At 42.7% G+C, this 26,562-nt stretch overlaps 1 protein-coding gene across 3 annotated transcripts in view; it reads right to left on the bottom strand.

Annotated features, from left to right (window-relative positions):
* ZNF516 (zinc finger protein 516) overlaps positions 1-25,912 on the bottom strand; it is a 102,987-nt gene extending 77,075 nt beyond the window's left edge. Inside the window, exon 1 of one of the 3 annotated variants that reach the window (XM_032120606.1) lies at positions 25,772-25,912. The gene's annotated coding sequence lies outside the window, so the exon portion shown is untranslated. Of the gene's footprint in view, positions 1-6,200; positions 6,223-25,628; positions 25,707-25,771 lie in introns of those variants that run through there. The other 2 variants (XM_032120615.1, XM_032120624.1) reach the window with 2 other exon arrangements.
* Positions 25,913-26,562: the final 650 nt, after the last annotated feature.

The following is a 26,562-nucleotide window of genomic DNA, read 5'->3' as shown; positions in this document are numbered from 1 at the left end:
TACCATGAAGAGAGGACATTATCAGTGTATTGGCACACACACCAAACTTCACACCTTTCACTGTAAAACCAATAGTTTCTCTGTTTGAAACAGTAAAGCTCATCTGTAGAAATTTTGTGGCTAACAAACATTTGATTTCACTTTCCAGCAACAATACAGCCATCGTATTACAAATACCATCAAATAAAATTTTAATTATTTTCAAAGACTCACTTGGTAGCTGTTAATGAACGCAAACTGTTAGGGAAATCCTGCCAAAAGAAAGTAATGACCAGATGTGTACCAGTGCAGCAAGGTCTAACTTAAATGAATAACAACTTTAAATCATTGAAAAGAGTTGGACTCATCTGTTATCAACCTTCATCCCAACATTTATTCTAAAGTCTTTCTTCTAACCCAGAATCTATATAAGCCCTTGACCAAAGTAATTTAGAAATCATGAAATACATGTTAATATCTAAATAAGAGAAAGAGCATTAATTTTACAGGCTTTCACATTTAAATCTCACATTCTTTTAAGTAACTTCCATTAACCTCTCTTTACAGCTTTTTCTGAGTTCATAATGCTTCCTGCAGACAAAAATAAAACAAACTGCAGAGATGTCAGAAAGTTAGAGATGTACACTTTAATTACCCTATATTAGCAATGTTTGTCATCTACATTAACATTGTAAATGAAAACAACACATGCAGATCCAGAGATGTGCTTGCAATAGTTTGTACCCTTGGCCACCACGCCTGTGCGGCGGCAGCTAATTACAGGGGTGAGCTATGCCAATATGGAGCTTGTGCTTGTATTGCAAAAAAGAGCAATTCATAGCCCAGCTTAGTTTTAACTGCACAGCGTGGGGCTCAGAGAAAAGACCCACATTTTGTACTGGTATTATTAGAGTGGTGTTTTTCACAAAACAGAGAAGTATTTTTCCATATACATCAAATAACTCAAAAGTGCAACACCTTGTATCATGTTGCATTTCCTTATAAGGGATATGCAACCCAAAAATATTTAAACCACTCCAATAACCCCCTGACATGAACATACTAAACTCCAAGGCATAAAAACACAACATATCTTTAGCACAGCACAGAAATACCAAATTTAAAAGCTATTTCATTTGTAAATGCATCCTTATTAGAAGAATGCTTATTGCTTCACTGGTTCATATTCCCAAGTCTCTGGCCTATTGAGCAAGTAAGTGAAACAACATCTATGCATTTTATAATTAAGTTATCTCCACATTATTGTTTTTGTTCTGCACTGATGAAAGCACTAAAGGAAGAAATGCAGCTGCTGAGCACCAAAGGCGCTCCTCATTTCAAGTACCTTACAAAACAAAGGCTGAAGTCAAAAGTTGGTCACATTCATTCAGCACAATAAAATCTTTCAGGGAGAGTCACCACAATAATCAAAAATCAATCATAAAATGTGCACAAAATCACAGTTCTTCACCCTTCAACTCTAGCATCCACAGGCAGATTTTCTGCTAGTGTTACAATTATTTTTATCTATAATTATTTGAATCAATTCTCTAAAGAAACATAACCCAACAGCTGAAAAACTACATGTAAGGTTTTAATTATTCTCTTAGTGTCTTGCCATGAAGTTTGCTCTAACATTTTTCCAGCTGGCCAAGAAAAGCAAACATGTGTCAAGGTCAGAGAGAAATAGTGGTTCTTGCTTCATTTGAATTCCAGTTCTGGGCAACAAAAAAATCCAGCAATTTAAACAGGAAACTGTCTTAATAGTTCTGAATTCATCTTTTCCATGAATGGAGAAGCAACATGCAGTAAGTCTGTCTGCTTCTGCTTGTTTCATCATTGAGGGAAAGAAAAAAAAGTTTAAAAAAAGCCTCAGATTCGGTCTTGCTGAAGCAGATCTGCAAGCAGTGGCTGGTTTAACAAAGCTAATCTTCAGGGAAGCACATAATACGTAAATTGCAGACCACAGCAATGTGTTGCTTTCCTAATACTGCAGTGTTGGTTTCTAATATGAACTGGAACCTCTTGTACAAAAATTCTCAGGACAATCAAGTGCTGCCAGGTCATTCCTTGTCATACAATTTAGTGTAGTTTCAGTGACATTGCAAGCATTTTGTGGCTTTACTAAGGCTGACTAAGCTTAACTGTTGCACTGGTTTTTTTAAAAATCAATTTTATCATAATAAGTTCCCTTTTGCGACACACACTGTTCATATTTGGTATCAAAATAACAGAGCATGCACAATCATGAGGATATTTCCTTAAAATCTGAGCCACTATAGCAGTGGTTCAGATGAAAAAAACCTTTCTAAAACCACAGCCATCCTTCATCTTAAGAAAAGCAGTAAGAGATGAGACCAGTACCCCAACTTCAGAGGGCACAAAGTGATTTCGAAGTAGGCAAGAGCATCCTTCTTTGAAAATGTGTCTTCTTCACTTCATGCTTTGAGTAGCCCTCTTATGCCAAAAGTCGTATGTCATAACCTGTCCATTAGTTAGCCTGAGCTGTAATGTTTTACTCTGATAATATCTCGGCATAGTGAGTTCCACAGGTCAAATGTCTTTGAGAGGTCAGCTCATTCTGGCACCCAGCCACATGAAGACATTTCTTTTCACTCAAGCCTCACTCCAACTCCTCAGACTGTGAATAGGCAATACTGGGTTTGAATAGAAGTTCAACGTAGAATATTGGTGAAATAACCTGAGCCTAAAGCAATCTTTTGTCAATGACTACATTTAATTTGAAACAGATGTTTAGCCAGTTTTACCATACAGTACATTCTATATACTTGCACATGCAGAGATGCCCAATGCAGGCAGATAGGGAGAGAGGCATGAACTGAAATTTTCAAAGTAGCTGAAGAGTCTTAGAAATGTTGTTATGGAGGTTCCTTTGAAAACTTCAGCTATGCTTTTTGTAAGTCTCCTCATCGGGTTTTTATACAAGAGTTAATCAGATAATTTGGTGATAAGTACTCAAGAATGCAGAGCTAGAAAAGAAAAAAAAAAAAATCTCTTACACATAGGAGGAAAATGGGGAAAGACAGAGGGAGGGAGATTATAGTATGTGTTTTTGAGGGAAGTACTTTTTGGTCTACCCTTTAGTCCATGGGAGTTAAGTTTGCTTTAACCGCTACTTTGAAAATGCCCCAATTTGTCTGCAGAGCAAACTAAAAACTGTCTGAAACCATCAAACTTTCAGGTATTACCCAGAACAACTACAAAAAAGGACACATAGTGAATCCTGCTTGAAATTTAATAACAAGAAGTATTTTATATTGTCTGAGGAAATCTAGGACATCCTGAGCTTCACAGCATGTCCATAGTGTATGGAACTATTTCAGGATGTATTTAAAACTGATCATTTATGAATACACTTTCCTAAAGACATGTAGTCTTAGCATTTCCGTATTTTGTTGTATATTGCTTGAACAAAATTATCTGTTGCACATTATTCACGGTGTCCTAAAGTGGCCTGGATTCGAGAAAGCCTCATTCGTGTTCTCGTTCCACATAAAACCATTAAACTGCTGCAAATGGTAAAGTCATCATTTTCTAATTATAACTCTAAATTAAGGCTTTTGTGTTGTTAATTCTCCAGGAAAACTTGCACCTATGTTTTACAATGAAAGGAAAAATATCAAAATACATCCTACTAAAGGTTTATGAATGAATCCATTGTATCACTGATGAAACATGCATGAAGCCAAAATCCGTTCTATTTCCACATCAATTTTTTTCCTTGTACATGAAGAGAAGATGACCTAAAATGATTTTCCTTTCTGAAACCAAATGCAGTGAGTGAGCTGTGCTCTAAATACAAGCTTTTCAGACATCTTAAAAATAAAATTACTAAGAATGGAACAAAAAGAAATTTAAGCCATTAACTGAACCTTTACACAAGTCCCAGTTCTGCAAACACTTATGCAACTGAGTAACTTCACACACATAAATAATCTGCTTAAATCCAGTGGGGCTACTCTTATTTTCAAAACTACTCATACCTTTTAAGTGTGAGTAGAATCATGACATAGTAGATTTAACAAAAAACTAAATCAGAGATTCCACTGTGAAACTTGAAAATTTCTTCCAAAAAGACACTACTTAAAATACACAATCAAATTCTAGTCATCTGCTCTAAGCAAAAATACCTACAACATTCAGAATTATTTAAAACTAAACCTGAAATTTCCCAAATGATGTGCAAATATTTTTCAAACACTTAATTGGCTCTGGAGATACTAACTAGGTTACTAATTTAAGTAAAGAATTTTCATGTCTCGGGTATCTGTACAAACCATCATGCTTAAGTGCCTAACAAGGAAAGCTTGCTTTCCAAAGTGCTTATTATTGCATTTCCCGTTGACTGCGATGGGATTTCCAAGTACTCAGCTCTTCTGAGTAAGGGAATACTTAATACCAGGACACAGGAGTGCAAATTAAGAAATCTATAATTAGGTCATCCAGATTTTACAGTTTTTACCTGAATAACTAATTTGTGCATTGTACTAGAGATGACAAACCATCAAACACACAAAAACAAGAAAAAAACCAAACAAAAACAACCCTCTAGAAATTATGACACAGTAAAATACAAAGCACACACCCTTGCTATGAGAGGATGCCAATAAAAGACTGGAGCTTTGATCTTCTTTTCAACAGTCACACATACAGTGGCAGAAATATCCTTAACCCTCCAAAATATATTCAGCCAAGACTACAAGATGGTAGTGCTTTCTCAATAAGCATTAAATAGAGGATGACTTCACCGGAGAAGTCCTTTAATCCTTCCTGTATTACTTTGTTGTCTAAGCACATAGCAAAAACCTTCCTGTCGTACCTCTCCCTGGATGAGCGGAGAGCATTCTCTACAACTTGGATACAATAAACTGCAGTTCATTTTCCAAGTGTGGAATCAATATTGTTAAGTGGGAATCTGGGGGGGTTTTCCTTCCCTTGTATGAATGCTTGTAACCATTATTGAATCATTTCTCATCTTCTATCTTGCATAACATCAGTATTTGCTCTTTCAACTTTCATCTTTGTTTCTGCTGCATCTCCACTTTCAGAACCTGCTTCCAGACTCATTTTGGAAGCATTTAGTCATAGCAGGGTGGTAAAATCACTTCTTTGGGATGCTCATTTTGCGCTATGTTAAACAAACAAACAAAAAAAAGCACACCAAACATACTATAAAAAAAAAAAGTCACTTCCTGATACTTCCATTGATTTTTTTTCCTCCTAAACTTTAGGGTGTTAGTGACTCAGCTCCCAAATGAAACTGATGCTGGAAAGCTGTCAGGAAACTATTTATATCTGGCAAGTTATTAAGTGTTGCAAATGTTTATGTTGTAATTTAGAGAAATTATCTGTTACCAATACTTCAATCGTCTCAATCACTGATTTCCTAACATTACACACCCATAACCGAAAAACAGATCAATATGCATTTGATAATCACCAAACATAAACTGCCCTTTTATAGTATTGATCAGCAGCTTTTTCTACACGTGCAGTAGTTCGAGGGAGTAACAGGCACTTGGCAGTATCAACACTGTGCTGACAGAAAGAGAAACTGGCTGGCACTCATGCAACATCGTGTCAGTAGATACCACGTCCATCAAACACTGACAGTTTGGCAGATCAGATGCTCTCTGCCATAATGTCATAATGACTTCAATTTACTTCTGCGCAGCACCCAAAGGCTGCGATTTTATGAGCTATCCAAGTCTCTTCTCTTCAAGAACAAGACTCTTGCTTTTGCAACCTTGACAGCTTCATATATTTCCTTAAAGTTTCCTAGTAGGCATAACCAGAACAGTAAGAAACACAAAGCTGTTAACTGGTTTCCTCATAATTTGTATCAATAACTTAAGTTTTATTTAGCAATTAAAATTTCACGTGCAAATTTCAAACACTGGCAAGTTTCAATTACTGAAAAACAAACAGAAGCAGAAGAAGGAAACCTCATAAAAACCACTAAGGTAGCAATTTTCATAAGCCCAAGCTCAAGAGGGCAGCCTTCACTCCTAACAGAGAAGTAAGATGCCAGCGTTCAACATCCAAGAATGTGCTTCCATGCATCAAGAGAGGCAACAACAGTTTTAATCAAGGATAGGCAGCAGCACAGAGGTGAAGCCTGGTGCTCACTCCTGTCCACTGTGGATAGAAGAAAGCCCAGGCAGCAGCATGTGTTCAGGCACCAGTGGGAGAAAACATACCTCACTGCATGAAGTCACCAAGATACCATCAGCAACTAGGAGATACTCAGGTATTTCCTCACAGTTACTCAGATGCTGAAACAGGGGCAATGATTGTGTCAGTCAACAGTTGAACTGAAACTGCTGTTTGAGTTTTGGCATAAAAATGCTACAGGTTCCTGAATCTGCACCAGCATTTTTAATTGAACAGGTATTGTTTTCTCTTCCTTTCCACCTCCCAACTCCCCCAGGTCTTCTCTGTTCGACAAGACAACGACTTAAATACTTTACATGGTCTTGAATAGCACAATTTGAATCCTTTCCTTTAAAACTTAACAAGTGGAACAAAGAGAAGTTCATCAAACCTATTCTTTTGTAAGAACAGAGAGACTTAGAATTGAGAAATCAAACATGGCTTCCTGCATGCAATTTCTGTTTGCCACAGGAAACATTTTGTTCTTGTAAAGTACAGGCAGCTAAACCTACACTTCTGGTAAAGTGTAGGTAGAAAAATCTACCCACCTGAAAGCTAAGACGGGGGGAGGAGGCAGGCTTTCCACCGGAGGACTTCAAAGCACTCCCCAACTCAAACAAAAATGTCTCAATGATTCCATGGAGGTGAGCCAACACCTCCAGGCTATAGTCCTGCCCTCAGGTCTCCACCTTTTCCACCCCTACCCCTCCACCAGGGCTCTGCCCTCCATTGCATGGCCACTACGAGAGACACCATGCCACAAGAGACAGGAGCTCTTTCTTATGAGATTTGGCTACTCAAGAAGTCTGGCCCACTGGGCTTGAAAGAAGAAGAGACCCATACAACACATGGCAGAACTTCCATGTTGTTGAATCAACATAAAGCAGTAACACCTTCATTGCAATTTGCACCACTGCAATGGTTACAACCTATGCACAGGGGGAAAAAATAGCTTGATTTTACCTTCAAATTTTATTTAAAAAAAAAGAAAACTGACTTTTCATTCACAGTAACAAAAACAATCCTAAAGAAAAGTTTATATAAGCTACCTCCCACCACAGTAAGTGATTGTTATATAAATACAGAGTAATTACATCTTAAAACCCCTGCTTTAAGAGACAGATCTCATTAATCTGAAGTAGGGTGCAAACTCTTTTTGTTATGCTGCAAAACCACTCCAGATTACTAAATCTGTAAGATCAGCTACTGTATGACCTAGCTCAAACATGCAGATGCCTGCTACACTGCAGGATGCCTCACCTGTCAGTAACCACAGGAAGAGTAACTAAGCACAGGACAATCAAATCTGACTGCACCCCGGTGACTGCATCCAGTTGGTCTTACCACACTTTAGTATACTTGCCAATTGCTACATCCCAACCAAATCCCTTCCTCCTCACCCTGGCAAAGTGACATAGGACATCTAGTGTGTTAATGATGTTTCTCAGCAGACCTGGTTTTCACAAATGTCAGTGTCACCACCACAAAAAAAAAAAAAAAAAGGAGCAATAAAGCACATGGATTAAATCCAAAAAGAGACCCAAAAAACCATACCTCTCAATACTGAATCAGCCACTCCATACCAAACCTTTCCGCTGAAGGAAGGAGTAGAGTAGGCTGGAACCCACCCGGGCCAGGATGTCTTGTTAAGGTCACCTCTCCACAAACAGGTCCCAATGAAGGGCCCAAGTGCATATACTGATGTGTTTAAAATAATTTTAAAAACCCAAACAAAAAAACAAGAAACAAACAAAACACAAAACAAAATGTTAAAATACCGTTTTGGTTTACCCAAATCATGTTATACTTGCAATACCATGCCCTGGATCTGGAGCATTCCAAACCCAATGTTTCATATTAAAACTAATGACCTCCTCCCAGATATATTCAATGATGATACACATTTTTGTAACATTTCTGCAGTTTTAACGAGGAAGAGTTAGGGTTTGGTTTCTTCAAAGAAAATAAAGTAATTCTCACTGACTTCTTTGCTTTGCAACCTTTCAACCACACACGAGAGAAGAGTTGTCTTTGCAGTGACACCTGCAGTGACTCCTTCTAAGCACATATGCAAGATGGCAGTGTCAAAACATGCTTCCTAAAGTGATGCCTGAGAGAAGTTTTCGGCCAGAAGACATCCATACAGGAGTTGCAACATGAAAACTTGCAGAGGGGAGCAGATACGTGCTACCCTGCTCAACCGCCCCAGCTGCCACAACGGGGCATGTGGAGCAACCGGGCAAAAAGATCTCACCTATGCTATGTCAGCAATGCATTTATTAAGCTGTTTTTCATTTACGCAAGTTGGTAATTCAGCTTTCCTAAACCTTCTTTCCCATTCCCCTTACTGCTTCAAGAAAAATCCACAGGAACAAGGAACAACCATTCCTGCCTGCTCCTTCTGTTCCTGACTTTGCACCTGTGGTTCTGCCATCCTTAAGGTACCTGGGCAGAAGCATCAGCTGGGGCCTGAGCCCTAGACCTGCAGGAGGGCTATCCTGCACACTGGTACTGCATCATATGCCAAACGAGGCTTTTTAATCATCCTGATGATGAAAGCTTCCCTTAGGGTAACTTCAGTGGGCTGCCTCAGTCCTCTCTGATTGAGCATAAATCACAGCTGACTTGGGAGGAGAACCAAGCACCTCGACGTCTTGAAAAACACAGCCAGTGGGGAGCTGTAAGGATGCAGACACTTTATAGATCTGAAAACTACATCTGAACATGAAATGCTAGATCTAGTGCTCGGGGGCACTGCGGATCTCTGACACTTCCGGGAGGACACTGAATGCATAAACTTATGGATGGATTACACACATTACGCCAGTACACAAATACAGTGGTTTCATGCAGCAGGCAAACTGTTTCTCCTGCCATTTAACATAAACTACCTGCTTTTACACCCTAGTTAAGAACACTTCAAAAGAAGCACAGATAGCAAGCAATTATTTGAGCTCCAAAATTAGGCAACAGTGAATCACTGTCTCTGAAACTAAACCCCAAATTGTACAGACTGACCCACATGATCAAATCTTTGCAGTCAGTTCAATAGACTTCCAAGTGGCCACCAGCATCTGCCTACAGGGATCAGCCTGCTGGACCCTGTAGGAGGAGAGTTAAATTACCAGCTTTGTACTCATGGCAAGCACGTTGATTAAATAAATAAATAAACAAATAAAGATCCATTTTATTATTGGCAGCATGGCATCCCCATGCAAAAACTTCAAAACCTCTTTTCATTTTGAGCTCACTCTAATATTAGTTAAAAAACTATCAAATCAACAGCATCTTTTAATGTTTAACCAAACAGCTACACTTGTCCCTGGTTAAACTCTGCCACACTGGAAAAGATCCAGAGATTAATTTGGTTGAATGAATTTGGCTTTTAACCTAGACAGTAAAATTTACTAGTATAAAAGCTTAAATCCCAACTGGCAATGTAAGGATGCCTTAGGGTACACTCTGCTTCTTGCCAACACCACATATCCACCTTTAAAGCTTTAAAATAAATCTCTGACTTTTGTTTCCACATGTATAGGCATATACTATGTTTATACTACAAAAAATCAACACTAACTTGCAAGGGTTAAAAATATGATGCTTGCTAATGTATAACCTCAAAACTATAGAGGACTACAAATAACCTACTTCCACAAAACTGGAAATAGGAGAAGGGAAAAAAAAATTAAATCTGCTCTTTACCAAGGTAAAAGAAGCAGAAATACTGAATGACTACAGGATTATGAAGTCACTCTATTAAATTGCATTGCCATCTTTGGCATTAAGCTCATCAAACACTTACTACTAGTCTAGCAAACACCTTTTTTTAACAATACTTAGCTAGGTGTCTTCTGTCATACTCGAGGAACTACAGAAAACAATCTCTGTTTCTAAAACCATCATCATGACAGTATTGCCTTCATTTTCCCATTACCCAGCAAGGCATATACCATTTTCTGTTAACAACTGACCTCTTGTTTAAACAAATATATTCAGAGCATGCAGGTCTATGTCCTGTATAAACGGAGAACCAAACTGGCCCGGCCTACACCCCAGAACTGATTGGCAGGTGGAGATGGCGAAGAGTTGAGGAGAATCCAGCCCATAATGTCACGAAGGAAGCAAGGGGACAGACGCACATCACGTTGCACTGTCATAAACACAAAGTCTTCCACATCATTATGTGCAGCCAAGGAGGCACTTGCACCTACAGGGCTGCAGGTATTCTGTTTGCTTGACTTGAAACAGCACCAACAACAGACATGAAACCAACAATTTCTTATTTTTCAAATCCTGGCCTGGTAACACCAACACCCTTTTCTCTTTTTTTTTTTCTTTGTGCATGTGTGTGTATGTGCCCGTGCCCGGGCAATGCTAAGCTTAGGGTACTTGAGTCATACGATCACCCTGTGGGGCCAAGCTGGGCCACCATTGCTAACACTGGCAAACTCCTACTCACAAGAAAGTGCCTCTCAAGTCAGCAAGACTCCTCAGATGAGTAACAAGTACTCACTGATGTCAGTAAAGATTACCCAGTGAGGGCTTTGAAGTCGCTATTTTGTAGTGGGGCGTGTGTATGTGTATGTGTGTGTGCACATGCACATGAGCAGACATGACTCCCTGAAAGCCATGAGTTCATCATTGACCTACAAAGCAGTATGGCTTACCGAGAAAAGCAGTCAGAAAGTGAGATAAATGACCCTATGCCATGACCTCAAGGAAGGAATAACCTGGGCGTAGGCGGTACCTATCGATACCAGGATTAACATGACTCAGGGAGTACAGGGCTGAAATAAAGTATACAGAGGAACAAAATAGACGCCATGAGCACGCCTCCTTCTGCCAGCCCAGTTCCCTGTCATCCTGCTCCACTTTCTATGCCACAGTGCATATTCAGCACACCTAATGCCAAGCTCTAGCCTAATGTATGCTGATGTAAATTTAAACTAACATGACCAAAGTAACTGGAGAAACACCACCAAAATGCACAGTAACTCAGCAAGGTTTACTCTCTGGGGTCAAGTTGATGCAATGTCCTAAAGTAATGGAATTTGTATCATTTTCTGACCACTGTCTAGAAGAAACTACAATGCCATTTACATGTCCACAGCATGTGGCATTACTTCACTTCCAGCTGCACTGCTCAGAAAATATATAAAAGTAAGCTTTATATCTGTGTATATTTACTATGCCACACAGCTCTTACTAATAGGCTAAATTGCCAAAACCAGAAAGTCGCTGCTGCTGTTTGCAAAAGGAAAGCATCTTTGCAGTGAAAGAGAATTCCATACACAACACTCTTCCCCAGGGAAGAAAGCTGTACTCACCTGATTATACCCATGCTATATGGTATGCTGAACCTTTTCCTCCTTGGTCACTCATCTCGAGTGACTTTTCAGAACTACCCCTCTGTAATGGACACAATGAACCATCCTAGTATTTTCCAGGTAGCTGGCAGGCTAATTTCTGGAATGACCCAGGGACTCTGGCACTGACCACATTTCTAGGCACCCATGGAGTGATGCAGAACCAGAGCCCCATGGTGCTGTTTTCCTGCAAGCCTGGGGCAGGACTGGTTCCTGCACAGAAACCAGCTGAGTTTGGAGGAGAGCAGAGGGCACTTCCATAGGACCACCATGCAGGCAGCCTTCAGTACCAGGAAGATTGTGGCAAAATTTTGCCTCGTATTATGCACACACATTCAAATGCCAGGTGAGGATCAAACGCCAAAGTTGGCTTCCCCCCACTGCAGTAAAATGCACAGTAAATTCAATTCTAATAACATATTATTGTGAAGAGGACTGTGATAATTAACAGTCTTTTATTAGCACTTAATTTGACAGCAGATATGCTTTGGAGAACTTTAATGACCCCTTAATGGATCCCTACAACCACATGTACACAGACAAGATACAATCAAGTCCTGGGACTTATTCTCACTGTGTGTTTGTACACATCCCAGAACAGCAGCAACAGATCATCACTGCTACTGGGTGCCACCATATGACAACAGCTTATAATTATACTCTCTTAATAAATCATCATCTTCTGTAAGCCTAAACCGCTGACTTTGTGTCAGATAAAAACAGATGCCTGCAGTGTTTCCACGCACCTTTACCTGACCATCATGTTGTGGTTTGATGTAGAGGATGATTGTTAGCAAAAGGAACTGATCAGAGCTACAAAAGCCTGGAAAAGGGAACTGTTCCAAGTCCTCATTTTATCTCCTTTATAATGCTAAAAACATAAAGCTACTACTTCTTTTTAGGAGAGCAGAAACATTATACCCAGCACATTCTTTGCAAAAGTAGTCAGAGTTAAGGCTGTAGCAGTAAAAGTCATGTCTAGAAAATGTGCTTTCAGGACAGATTCATGACAGTATTCACAAAAAAGACGGGATGAACAACAGACTTCCCAAGTGCTTTTTTTCATGGCTGTTTTTGCTGACATGCATCTTTCACAAACCCAGCTAGTCCTAACAAATTCTATTCATTAACAGTAATTTCTTTGTTTCCTTTCTTAAGGAAGTTTGCTACCAGTGCTAAAAATTAATCAGTCTTAGGTGGCTGTTAGCATCATGCCTGACATCCTCCCAACCCTTCTGTGCCAACAGCCTGGTTTTTCAGCATAGCTTCATCCTTCTCACAGGCCCCTTGCAACACCCGAATCGCTCCTGTTTTCATTCTGAACACAAACCTGCTCCACTTCATATTCCTCCTCCAAAAACTCTCATGCTCAGCATGCCACATCCACCCACTCATCCCAAGTCTCTGCCACCTTCAAGTTCAGAAGTGTGCAACAGCCAGGAAAAAGGGATTGCAGAGCAAAGTACACCTAGGGGACAAGAGACAGGAAAGAAGTCTACAACAAACGGTGATTTGTGCAGAAGAACCAAGTCTTAAGTCCCTCCAAGTAACAACACAGAAGAAAAATTCAGTTACCCTATGCATATGCAAACACGTGCTTGACCAACCTCCTCTTCTCCTTCTATTTAACATCTCCTCTCCACAACCACCACCACTTTAATTTCTCCCAGAGCCTTGATGAAGCAGGACTGCACATGCTAGGCACCAGACAAAACACCAGGTATCTCTCATATCCTGCTCGTACACAACTCTGCACACACCCCATCTCATTCTGGTGCTGCTGCAGGACGGCAGCGACCACCCAGCAGACCAGTGCCACAGGAAATAAAACACATCTCAGTCAGACCCCATTAACGCATCCCAGACAGTGACATCCAGCAACACTGTTCAGGGACGAGATGACCAACGGAGCCCTGGCCACAACCTCAGCCTCACCACTCATGAAGAAATGGATCACCAAAGACAATGATTCTTCTGCTACCTTAATGCAGGTAACTACAGATTCCTGCCATGGTGATTTCTGATGAAACAAAGACGCCCACCTACAGAAACTCAGTGCCCCTAGGTACAGGGGAAAGTGGTCCTCCACCTTCAACAGTCTTCCTGGACACTCACAGCTCCTCCAAACATCCATTTTCTCCTCTTTATTTCTGTACAATCTTGTTACTGTCTTTTTTCCTTTAAGGCTGTGTTCAGCTCATCACACCCCGTTTTCCTCTCCTCCAGCTTTTGCTGTGCCTGCTGCTTGCACCAGCTCTTCATCACTTCCGAGCGAAGAGACCAATGCTGATGCCAGACGTGAAACGGCTGAGAGATCTTTATGAGTGAACCAGCTCATACTGGCACAGCTCCGCTATCCCAAACACAAGGTGTAATTATCTTACTTGTGGGTGGAATTACACGAGGAGTAGTTCTGGTTATCTGGTCTTCAATAGACTTCACAGAGCTGCCGTAAGATTCCACAAGAATTGAGTTATGCTAGTCAAAATCCATAAGACCCTAACAGCATGGGAGGAAAGTAGGGAGGACTGTGTGAAGAGCATTTTTATTATTCGTCTGCTAAATTATTTTCCTACCTTCACATACTGCTACACTGACACAGATATTTTCTTTTTAAAAGAAGGGAAGATTCAAGTTCAAAACTTCATTTTGCATATTAGAATGAGAAACTGATATTTAAGCCCTTCAAATACTGTTATCTTCTTCAAACTGTAAAATACAATGAATAAAGCAGAATAAACCAGGTTTGTAAGAAAACAAAAATCTGTCTCGTCTAGCATCTTCTTAGCTGTCAGACTCTCAACTCTGATCATCTTGGCCTTTTTCTTACATATTGAAGAGAGTTTAGTTTAAGAGAGAGTGCTCTTCTTCCACGCGGATCACAGATGACACAGACTGTACCAAGCAATGGGTTTTTTTTTCCTGTTCAGAGGAAGTACCACCTCAGAGGACAGCATTCCCAATCCCACTGAGCCAGCAGGACAGCTCCCTACACACTCCAGACTAACCTGCTCTGGTCTGCAAGCTGAACTGCAGGAGAAAAGACTTGAACCAAAATTCAGACAAACTTCTTGACCCTGGTCACTGGCCTGGACCACTTGTCCTTCATCAAGTCCATTACACTCTCTCTCCCATCCCCCAGGAGCACAAAACTCAAAGAGCCACATTAAGCAGGTAACCATCTGTCTTCCTCTCCAGCCTGGTGATACAAGTCTTGATCCTCGGATACCAGTGACAGAACCTGCACGAAGCTCGGACAAGCCTTCGGCAAGGACATTAGAAGACCTAGTCTTTAGAAGGGTAAGAATCTCTTATATCTCAAGGTTCTCGTTTCTTTCCCTTTCACCAGCCTGCCAGACCAGCCAGTCCCCAGAGGATTCCTTTTAAGTTCATATCTTCCACTCCTTTAACAAAAGAAGTCAGCATTTCTCTTCTTAAACTTCTTGGTCTCCCCCTTATTTTCTGTCAGAGCCAAGGACACAAAAACAATTATGGTTCTCTCCACCAGTCCTGTGCAGTGCTCCACATCCAGCTAAAAAGTTGCAGAAATGCTCACCTGCTATTTCATTGCATTTCACTTGGCAAGTATTGAAAAGCCAAATAAATGTCACTCGGTTATCTCAAGCTGTACGTCAGGACAAGGTAGCAAAGAGTGTGAAAGTCACAGCATCTCCCAAGCTAGATAGCAGAAGATAAGAGTAATATCTAAAGGGCTCCATCATGGCTGTCATCCTTTTATGAGGACTCAGAGGGGATGGCCTGGTTTGCAACTCTATCCCTACCTCAGAGACAAATGTGTGATCTGCAATAAACAGGTCGGAGTTAAAGGATTTTGTCATGCAGAGGTACACACAGTTTTTGTGCAGGTTAGAACAGGACACACAAAAGCCTCCAGTCTGTTGCATAGACTGCACATCATACACATTGTTGTGAGCGAGAAACGCCCTGGGTTCTGCACTGAAACAGGAGACACAACAGCAGGCAACTCAGCAGCAGGCATTTTAAATTTTCTTAGTGGCCTGCATGAATTTCACAATTATTGTTTTGTACCATTTTTCAGACTTTTAACAAGCCAAACCACCCCTTTACAATACCTAGGCTCCTTAGACATCTACTTCAGAATGTAAAAATCTGAGGGGAAAGGCTGCCCACAATCTAGAAGCCACTTTTGAGCTCCAGACACCCTCCTTATAAATCCATGGAACTTCGAAGTGAAATATTAGCAATCCTCGCCTTTTGCACTGCTTACTTTTGTGATGGCAACCTATAATCCCTAATCAACCTAGAAAATAAATGACCGATAAACCAATCTGCTTGTAACCCCATTAACAGATTCTGGCTTCAGTATCAACAGGGTAATTTGCTGAGACTATTTTTAATCCCAACTGCTAAACCATTAATCCCACAATTTCCACATAGTATTTCCACCACCCTCCAAATTTACTCAAGGTTACCAACAATTTTGCAACTCATTAAAAAGCAGATAAATAAGTAACATTTGCAAATATACACCTCCTGGCACTGGAGAACTGACAGACTCCGATTACTTGGTTGATCCCGTTAAAGCCATTACTTTCTAATTGGAAAGAGTCATTCAGAAGCAAAGCTGTGTGTCTGGCATGTCACTTGACACCTGGTATGTACCGCTCATGATAAGATGAACTCTCCAATATGCTTGCCACAATGAAAAGAAGTGGGTTATTTCATCACACCACTGATAGTCACAGCTCTCTTCTAAAATCTGTTCAAATTTATTGGGACCAAGGTTATCAACATAAATTGTCATGTTTTCTCAAACTGGCTTTAAAATATTCTTCAACTATCATTATTAATGTCAATATAAATTATGCATTGAAGATCACAGCATTCATTACTGAGGTAAAATTTATCTGGAGGGAAAGAAAAAAAAAAAGAGACAGAGCAAATCTAATTAAAGTATTTACAGATTTCATACAGCTTTTCTCTTTAGTGATGAAAACACTTCTTTAAAAAAGGTCTTAAAATAAGCATTCACAGAGCCATCAAAAACAGTACCAAGAAAGCATTGTGTTAATCAGCTAAAGGTACAGTTACACACAGGATGTTGCAAAGGGACTGATGTGATGATAATACATGAGCCTGGTAGTTTATCCAAGGATGTATCAATGTGCTAGCACAACAGTCTGGAAGACGGACCCTTGGTTTCAAGTAAGCAGCTACACACAGGAGGAAAAGCTGTATTTAGTGTTGGAAGGGTGGTGTTTAATGTTCCTTTCAACTTCTGTAAATTACAACGTCAGCCATTCCTAATTAGTATACATTAGTATTCAAACACCACGTTGAAATTAGAAGCTTAGCAGTTTTTCGGTACACTTATAGACACTTCAGACAAACACATGAATAACCTTGTTGAAACATTTTAGAGTCCCAAGGTTAAAAGAAATTACTTTAGGAGACAGATGGTGAGCAACCGGTACCTCAGTGAGGAGTGCCACTGACTTTTCAAAGTTCTCACGCTACGCACCGTATGGGGCTGACTCCTATTTACTGCACACTTTGGAACTTTGCAGTAGAGCCTCAATCTCCTGAAACCCCAAAGATGTGCATAGATAGGATGGCACAGGGGAAAGAAAGCCTAAAAATACAACACACAGGGAAATCCAAAGGGAAAATAAGATATCTTATTTCCCTAACTGCATAGTTTAAGTCAATCCTTAAGCTGCCTGATTCATGGTTTTATCATACTTGTGGCTGCCAATGCTGGTACCAGCTCACCAATACAGGTGCCTCAGAGTCTACCGCAAAGGAAGCCAGAATGCATCCATTAAAATAGACAACTAAGCAACCTCTGTGTAAAGACTGGAGGACGGGGGCGGGAGGGGGAGAAAGACTTTGCAAGCACACACTCAACCATCAAAGGAGCAGCTCTAGTTTCAGCCAGCAGAGACTGTAACACCTCACCCCGCAATCCTTTACAACACACCGTGTCACTGGCTATTGTTCATAACTCTTCCCGCAAACCATTTCAACATTCAGAGAATGACTATTTCTTAAGGAAATTATTTCAGAAGGGAAAAATATTGCTTACTCATGAACCTGGTATCAGTGTAACAATGAAGCAAAACAGCTACAGACAATTACATTGCACAATCTTAAATGCATCTTTTATTGTACTAGATTTCAGAAAAAGAACATTCTGAAACACTGAAATAAATCAGAGAATAAATGTGACTTGTTGTCAGCTCATACAATATGGGTTAAATGCTACCATATGGTGAGTGCGCACACGTTACCCTTTTAAAAACAAAGAACATGGCTAATTTCATTCCCAAATCTATTTTTAAATAAGTAAACGTGATCATTTTAAAATTAGGCTACAATTGTGACTAGAACACCTCAATTTCCACCAGCTTCTCTCTTTCTTTCTTTACTGAAAACTAACACCACTTCACTGCTCACCATCTTTTTAAAAAAAGGCAAGGAAAAATTACTATTCAGTCAGCTTTATCCCTGTAAAAAGCCAACATAAGCATTTCTATGCAGTGTAAAAATAGTGACAAGCCAACTCACCGTTCTTCCTTTCTTATACCTGCCGGAGAAGCAAAGCATGTGTGCGTGCGTCTGTGTGTGTGTGTGTGTATGTGCAGTACGTTAAAACTCACTGACATACGATCCGGTTTTCAGCAAACACTCACAACAGGACCTGCCCAACAGAGAGAGCTCTCACTTTCTCTGCACCCCCCAGCATGTACTGAGACATACAGTTTCAGTACACTCCCAGCCAAAAAAGAACAAAAAAAAAAAAAAAAAAACAAAGGAAACACGTATGAAATACACACAGGGTAGCTGAAGCGGATGCTGTTGGTTTGAAAATTGTCTGTCTAGCCTCTGTGCTGAATATTTGTTTTTATCATTATACCATAAATGAAACATGTCAGGAGTCTAAAAATAGCTACAAATTGTAATTACATATGCTTTGTAGTTTCTATTTTACTTTGAAAAGAAGATTAAAAGCTAGATCATTTTAGAAACCGGCCTTAAAGATTTGGGGAGCCACAAAATTCTTCTACTTTGCAATTTGAAGTACACTGCTGGAAAGCATTTCCTTTGGGACATAAATATGACAGCCCCAACATGGAGAAGCAAGCTCCCAACACCACACAGTTAGATGGCGAGAAAGAAAAGGGAGAATAGCAGACAAAGCAAAAAGTAATTTCTTAGAGATTCTAAGAGTGCCCTGATTACAGATGTAATACTATAAGCTTTAATTAGGAGCTAAGTGCTGTGTGCTAAATTCATCCCCACATCCAGTGCTGTAAATTCAGTCACCCTACTAAAGTTACCTTGGGTTTTGCCACGACGGTACAACAGCAATGCCAGGCCTACAGCTTCTCCAACAGCTCATAATGAAATGCGGATTTTATTGAACAAGCGTTAAGCTACACAATATCCTGATGATACAAATTAAGTTCTTTTCCAAATGTAATCACTTAAATGAAAGGTTAGCAAAAATGAATTTTAAGTAGTTCTCAGAAGGTAAGCAGTCTTGAATCCATAGAAAAGAGCCTCTGTTCCTCCATGACTTAAAACAGTTTAGACCAGCGTCTTCAGCAGCCCTGTCCCAGTGTCCCTGCAATGGACACTATGTGCAATATTAGCTCACAACCTGGGAGTGGTAAATAAACAACTTATCTCACAGCAGACCTGTGCTACTGCTATGAGACCTGCTAGAATTTATTGGCAATAAATAGTTTGGTAGCAACTTATGAGATGCAAGTTCTGTCCATCCATGCACTAACTTAATCTCAGAACACACGCTTAATGCCTCGTGTTCAGCACAAGGCGCTGTTGCCGTAATGCAGTTTCAGAAACACAAGGAGAAACTGCTAACACCAAGTGTGTAACAATGCTGACGGGGCTCTGCAGATAACCAAGATGTACACAACATCAAAAAATGAACAACCAGCGTTGAGTAATCATCACACCAAAAAAAAGAGAGCTCGCTGGCTTCAAATGGTAAAGCAGGTTCAGCAGATCAAGAGACCAAACATTTGCTGACTAATAGTTAGGTAATGAAAGTAAACATTTGTAATGAAGTCATCATCCTAATGAAAGCCGTGGCAGTGTTAACTACCTGGACCATAATCCACTAGCAAGTCTTAGTGCGGGCTCACTAACATAATATTTACTGGAATCGCTTCTGGTGGAAAAGGAAAGGAAGTTTCATTTACTTTCAACATAGAATTGACAATCAAGAAATATTGCTATCTGTTAAGTCATTCTAACTCCCAAGTATTGCACAGAGTTTCTGTGCAGTTACAGTGGGTAACTGAAAAACAGAATTTTGCCTTCAGTGTCTGATTCAGAACAGCTTTATCCTAGCACTGAAGTGTATAAATATTTGCAGCGTGTAAGATGTCTGCTTTGAAAAAGCAATGTTGCTCCAAGTTTCAAATATTTATATTGCAGATACCTAATCAAATAAATGTGACTTTTTTTTTTCCTGTTTTTTTGCCACACTGTGATTAGGTATCTGGATTAAGTTTATGGCTAGAGAAAAAGAAATGACCATAGTAAGTTTTAGTTGAGTAACTGCCAATATAACTAAGGATTTCGGATTTGCATACAGAAACTGTAATTCCACCCAGAATCACCCTCATGCAACTCCCAGTAGTCAGTGGGAGTGGAAAGGCTGCTTATTATGGGGCAGCAGTGGATTCACAAGCAACAAGTCAGTTTTTAGGACTTCTTTAGTACATGCTCTTACCCAACTGAAGAACATCACATGGCTGTGAAAAACAGTAGTAAGTCCATTTCTCCTTTCTGTGCAGAAATCCAATGCCCATTTGGGCTTGAAAGGTATGTATCTACAAATTCATACTTGTGTCTCAAAAACTTAAACAGGCACATTTTCTTGTGAAATCTGCAAGCTTCGACAAGTTGCTTCCTGCAAAATGCAATCACTTTGCATTTCAGCTTTCTATTTTGATGACTTTAAGAAACAGTACAGTCAAACCCAGATTTCCAGTTTAAGTACACATATGCAGACTTCATCACTGGTCTCAATGAAAGCTTATGCACTGGATTATTCTACATACTGCATTTAATTCCAGAGAACTCCTGGAAGTTCTTGGCACAAACTGAAGTCTTCACAGAAGTTAGGCCTTTCAAAGCTGACAGGTTTTGGATCATACTAAATATAGATGCCCTTCATTAGATGGGACCTCAGCATAAAACTCACCAGATCTTAATCACAGAGAACTATAGATAGATGACTATAGATAACTCTAGTTCTAGGTAACTGCAGACAGATAATACTGATCGGTAACTATATACATACATATAACTATACAAGATAATAGTTATAGGTAATTAAAAATAACTGTTGAAGTCACCTGCACACAAAGACCTTAACAAAAAAATCCAAATAAACAGACTGCCCAAAGTTTTTAAGAGTTGGTAACTACACCATTTCTATGACGATACTCTTCCAGGCTGCCCCCTCTGGTGTAAGCACCCACAGCAAAAGTGCATTTTAAAGGTTACTCATTTTTCAGTCAACTGAAGCCAACAGCCCAGCTTCTGAAGGTGATCTGTAAGATGTTAAAACATAAACATCCTCCTTTGCTAAAACAAGGATCAATTCAACAGGGAGAGATTCAGAACAATGGCACAATAGTTTTCAACTCCTTCAATGAATGCTTCTGTACTGATAATTGCTATTATTAAATCTTGGTGACAGCATGATACTATGACCAATTATAAAATCATAAAATTAATCTAATTTTTAAAGCAAATACATTAGTCACTGCCACAGGAAAACTTTAATCTACAAAATGTTGTTCCATTCTAGGCAGAGAGAGTTACTGAGGTCACTTGCAAGTAACAATAGGTAGATTTCACCCTAGTGATGTAAACTCTTTTCTATTCTGTGATGCACAGAGAAATAGTCATTCACATTCATAGAGGGACTAATACATAGTTTGTCCGGTACAGAAGTTTAGAAGGTTGCGCTAAGCTTAGATAGGTGCCACGCTAACAAAGATCACTCCTCTCCTTAAACATGTTTTAGATTATTCCTTAGGACAATGTTATTCTCACTGATGCTTTGTTTTTTCTCTCCCTTCTGTAAGCATTATCTTTGCATATTAAACTAACAGTTTAGAGGGGGCGTTATAATGCCCTATTGTTCACACAGACTCCACAGTACTTATCACTAACTAGGTGTCACTTCAACACCACTCAGTTTTATAGGAACTAAAGGCTTGAAAACAAACCCCAGGCAAGAATTTCTGGAGATAGCTAAAAACCAGTTTACACCAGGAGCTAGTAAAGGTGTTCTTGTGCCAGTAACACAGAGCCCCATGCAAATGACTTTATTATACAAAACTCACTCAAGATAGCTACGGCAGCTGCTCTTGTGAAAAGATGTCTCCTGGAATATCCGCACCTTGATACTAATTACACCACAGGTGCTCCTATGCAACTTCAGCTTCCAGTTTCAACATGAGGAAAGCTCCAAAAACCACTGTGGCCCACCCTAGTGGGACAAAGTTGGGATGCACAGAGTAGCAAATGACCAGGCTGATGATTGTGGGTTTGCTGTGACAGAGGTAAAGGACACGCTGGTGGAGAAACAAAGCAACAACATTCTCTAACAAACGACTCATCCCAGCCAGCTGCCATGGACAAAGGGACTGGAGCAAAACTCCCAATACACTCCACGCTGAGAGGAAACTTTTGTTATAATCACCATCACCCCTCCCTGGCACTGCTCCCCCCAAAAACAGCCAACACCTCTTACAATGCAGTTATTTTCGACCCACTGGCAGCAGCCAGCCTGGGGGGCAAGCACATGGGGGCCTCACTAGAGAAGCCCAACATGCACTACCACCCACACCCACTCGTGGGACACAGCCACAAACACGGGGGCACGAGCACACACACGCACCTGCTTCAATGAAGCATTCCCCTTCCCTGCAGCCATGTGAGCCTCACTGCCATGCACACACATACCCAGCAGGACCTGCAGGCACACACATCTGGCTCCCATGCAGCAATGCAACATACCCCATCCCTGCCTTGCATCTGTGCACACACACTCCTATCCACCTGCCACAACGCCCCTCCCGGCCCTGCGTGCACCTGTCCTGCATGCAGCACCCAGCTCCCCAGCAGGTACATGTACACACTCCCCCGGCCCCATCCACATATCCCTCGCAGGGCTGGGGGGGGGGGGGGGGGCAGCTGAAGGTTACTGCCCTCCCACAGGGTCAGCATCCTCCTGCTTGGCCCAGGACACACAGGGCCTTAAAACACTGCTGGAAAGCAATGGTCAAAAATCAGGACACACATCACATCCCACAAAATAAAACTCAGCTATCATCCCACCCACACACCATGCCCAGGGATGGGGGCACAAAGGAAATCTGACGGAAGATTTTGAAAAAGACTCCCGCTCCCAAATCAAAATCAACCCATGTTATGCCACTCAGCTTTTGCTTAAAATTACGCTTTTTTTTTTTTTTGGGGGGGGGGGGGGGGAGCGGGGTGGGGGAGAAGCCAACGAAATACACGGTTGCCAAGTCGAGTTAATGAAAAACTCTTTGGCTGTTAACTCATTTAGTGCAGCAAGCATGAAATAAAGTCCGTGGCATGGGGCCAAAGCGCAGCGGCCCTTTGCCGGGCAGGCTTCTGGGACCTCTCCCCGGCCGCCGAGGAGCCGGCCCGGAGCACGGCAGCCAGCCACCAGCTTTGGGGGGAGAATCTCCAGAAACCGGTGAATCAGCCTCAAAATAATAGTAAGGTTAAAATAAACCCTGCAAAAATCAAAAGATCGATGGCCCCGCCAGGCCCGAGGAGCTTTTTCATAAAGGCACTTCTGCACCCACTTCCAAAAAAAAGCCGGATCCCAGCGCTGCGGGGGGAACGGCGAGCGGACACCAGTAACGAGGCCGGGCCGGGGGTGCGCTCAGGGCAGGGCAGGGCAGGGCAGGGCAGGGGAGGAGGAAGGCCGGGGAAAGGCGGCGGCACGGCGGCTCCTCGTCCCACCTCACCGCGCCCCGACACCCCGGGGCCGAGCGGAGCGGAGCGGGGCCGGGCCGGGCGGTGGCAGGGGGCGGGCCCGCGGGCTGGGGCCGCCCCGGCGGGGCGGGGCCGCCGGCGGGCGGGGGCTCGGCTCGGCGTCCGTCCGGCCCCGTTTCCCAACCCCGCCTCACCGCGGCACCCCCGCGTCCCTCCCCGCCGAGGAAACTTCTCCGCTCGCTGGGAGAGTTCGGCTCCCCAGCCGGGGAGACGCTGGGTGCGGGCGGGGGGGTGGCGGGGAGCGCCCGGCGATGGGGAGCGAGGGGAGGAGGAAGAGGAGGGGAGGAGGAGACGGTGAGAGAGTTGCGCCTCTCCCCAAAAAGGGACTTTGACCCCGCACCGCTCTCCGGCGGACCGCGAATTACATATTTTTGTCACAGGTCGGATCCTAACGCACGTCGACACAGCGTCTAATTTATGAACTCATCAGCCTAATTTCATTATTTAATCATGCGCCCAGCAATCGTGTTTCCTTAAGAAAGGACTGACCTATTTTTGGCTGGCGATAAACGATCATGTTAACAGATGTTAATCTTGTAATCTGTTTTTCCTGTAAGCACTTCGCATACCCGCGTTTCAGACATTTAAAAAAAAAATTTAAAAAATCTTGCCCAAACGACTTGACGTCACGATTCAGTTATTATTTAAAAAAAAAAAAATAAATCTCGCAGTGGTTTCAAAGACATTAAATCTTTTTCACTTTATAAATGCTGATTTGTTCTGCCTCAACTCCCACAGGCTTTTATTTGCATTTCAAATTCCACAGGTTACACCAGTCGCCTTTTCAGAAAATGTACACCAACAATAAGGCAGCAAATGGGAGGGGGGGGGAGGGGAACCCTGCATCTGGATTAAATAAAGAAGAGAATTAATGTTTCGAAAATAGTCCGAGCAAAATGATATTTGCACGTCCAGTGCCCAAGCGCCTCAGTATCTATAGGGGTAATGTGAAGGATAAGCTGTGGGCACACACAATGCGCATTCCCCAGAAGATCCCTGTCTGCTGCTGGGAGCTTATTAACGCTCCTAATAAATGGTGCTGACTCCAAACCGACACTTTTCGGCTTAAAACACAGGGTTTGTCTCCAGCAGTTAATTGCAGAGGTTAGCTGGTTTGAGGGGAAAAACAACGGCCGGCTGTCATGCTCCACACGCCTCCCCACACGTATTGCCAGTTTTAGCACCCCACCTTCTTCCCTCATAGCAAAGTTTACCCATCCAAACTTTCCTCAACTTGCCCAAGTGCTTAATTCGCATTAGGATCGCGACTCGGCGCTATGCTAATGATCACCGAAGATAGTAATGGGGGGAGGGAGGGAGGGACCAGGAGGAGGAAAGCTTTTATAGCACAAAATGTCTGGAACTGCATTATTTCTGTTCTTCTTTTCTCTCCCTCCCTATCTCTCTCCCCTTCCTTCCCTCCTCTCGCCCCCCCCCCTTTTTTTTTAACATGTACATTAAACTCCCTGCCTCCCTCCCCCACTCCACCCGCATCAAACGGGCTATTTTTCCTCTTCTGGAAATAATCGCTACGGAGACATTGTCCTCCGAGTCCTCCTCGCTGTCTATATGTGAATAATTGTTTTTTCTGCCCGCCCACCCCCAACTTCCTTTGATAAACTGTGTACTTCTCTAACGGGGATCACGCAGCGACCGACTCGCCACGGAACCGAGTGCGACTCGCAAACAAGGGGGGGACACACACGGACCCAGCCCCACATCGGGTATTTCACGCACACGCTGGATCAATATTAGCGGGGGTGGAGGGAGAGAAGGGGGGAACAACCCACTGTTAATAATTGAAGTGGCTACTCGGGGCTCGACGACCCATCACCCACCTTCTTCAGCCGAAGCTTTTTACTTTAAAGTGCGGCAATTTGTTCTTTGTCTCTTAATGGATTAATATCGCAGTCCGCCCCCCCCTCAACGCCCCTGACGGAGCGTACAAAGCCAAAAGGCTCCCGGAGCCCGCAGGGCTTCCCCCACCCCCCGGCACCACCACTGCAGTAAACCCGACCTCCTCCTCGCGGAACAGCGCAAAGTTACCATTTTGGAGCTGCTCCGATGACCAGGGGGACAGTCCCCGTACCCGGGGGGAAGCGCGAAGTTGAGGGATTTTTTTCCCCCCCAGGGGCACAGACCGAGGACCCCCCGCCCCCCGGGCCATCCCCCGCCCCGCCGCCCCTCACCTCCTGCGCGGCCGGCGGCGGCAGCGTTCGGGGAAGGGCGCGCCGAGCCGCCCTGAAGGTGAAACCACGCGCCGCATGCGAGCGGCGCCGCGCTGCACATGATCCGCCGAGCGGCTCCACTGGCGCGGGCGGGGGCGGCCCCGCCGGCCCCCGCCGCGCCCCGCGCCCGCGCACCGCCCCCGCCGCGCCCGCGCCCGCCGCGCCCCGCCCGCCCCGCCGCGCGTCCCCCGGCGGTCGCGCTGGTGTGGCCGGTGCGGATCCCGCACGCACACGCCGGGGACCATTGTCTGCGCGGGGCAAAGTTGGGGCGCGGGTGCCGCCGCCCCCGGGCGCTGCGGGAGCGCGGGGGGGAGGAAGGCGGGCGCCGCGTTGTGCGGGCGCGGAGTGGCGCTTCTGCCCACCGGCGCTCCGGTTCCCACGTACCTCCTCCGCTGCGAAAGGTGCGGGCTGGAGTTGCCCCAGATGCATTTCTATGAGAAACTTTATTTTTTCTTTTCTTCTTTTTTTTTGGGGGGGGGGGGCGAATTCCACTGGTAAAATATTTATGGATCTATTGAAATGCGCAGAAACAACAACATTAAAGTCCTCAATCAAGATCAAAGAGGAATACTGTTCAACAGCCACGCTGGGGAAGTTGAAAGACCTCCGAACAAATCAATCTGCCATATGGCTTTAGAAAGAAAAAAAATAAAAAACAAGCAACAAAAAAGCCCCCCATGCCACCCCCCTTTCCTATGGCTGAAAAGTTCAATTCTTGTTTTCCTGCCTGTTTGCGAAGCTCGGTTTAATCA

Source organism: Corvus moneduloides, chromosome 1 (genome assembly GCF_009650955.1).
Source record: "Corvus moneduloides isolate bCorMon1 chromosome 1, bCorMon1.pri, whole genome shotgun sequence".
In the NCBI taxonomy this organism is placed as follows: domain Eukaryota; kingdom Metazoa; phylum Chordata; class Aves; order Passeriformes; family Corvidae; genus Corvus; species Corvus moneduloides.
This window is presented reverse-complemented; position numbering and strand designations above follow the sequence as displayed.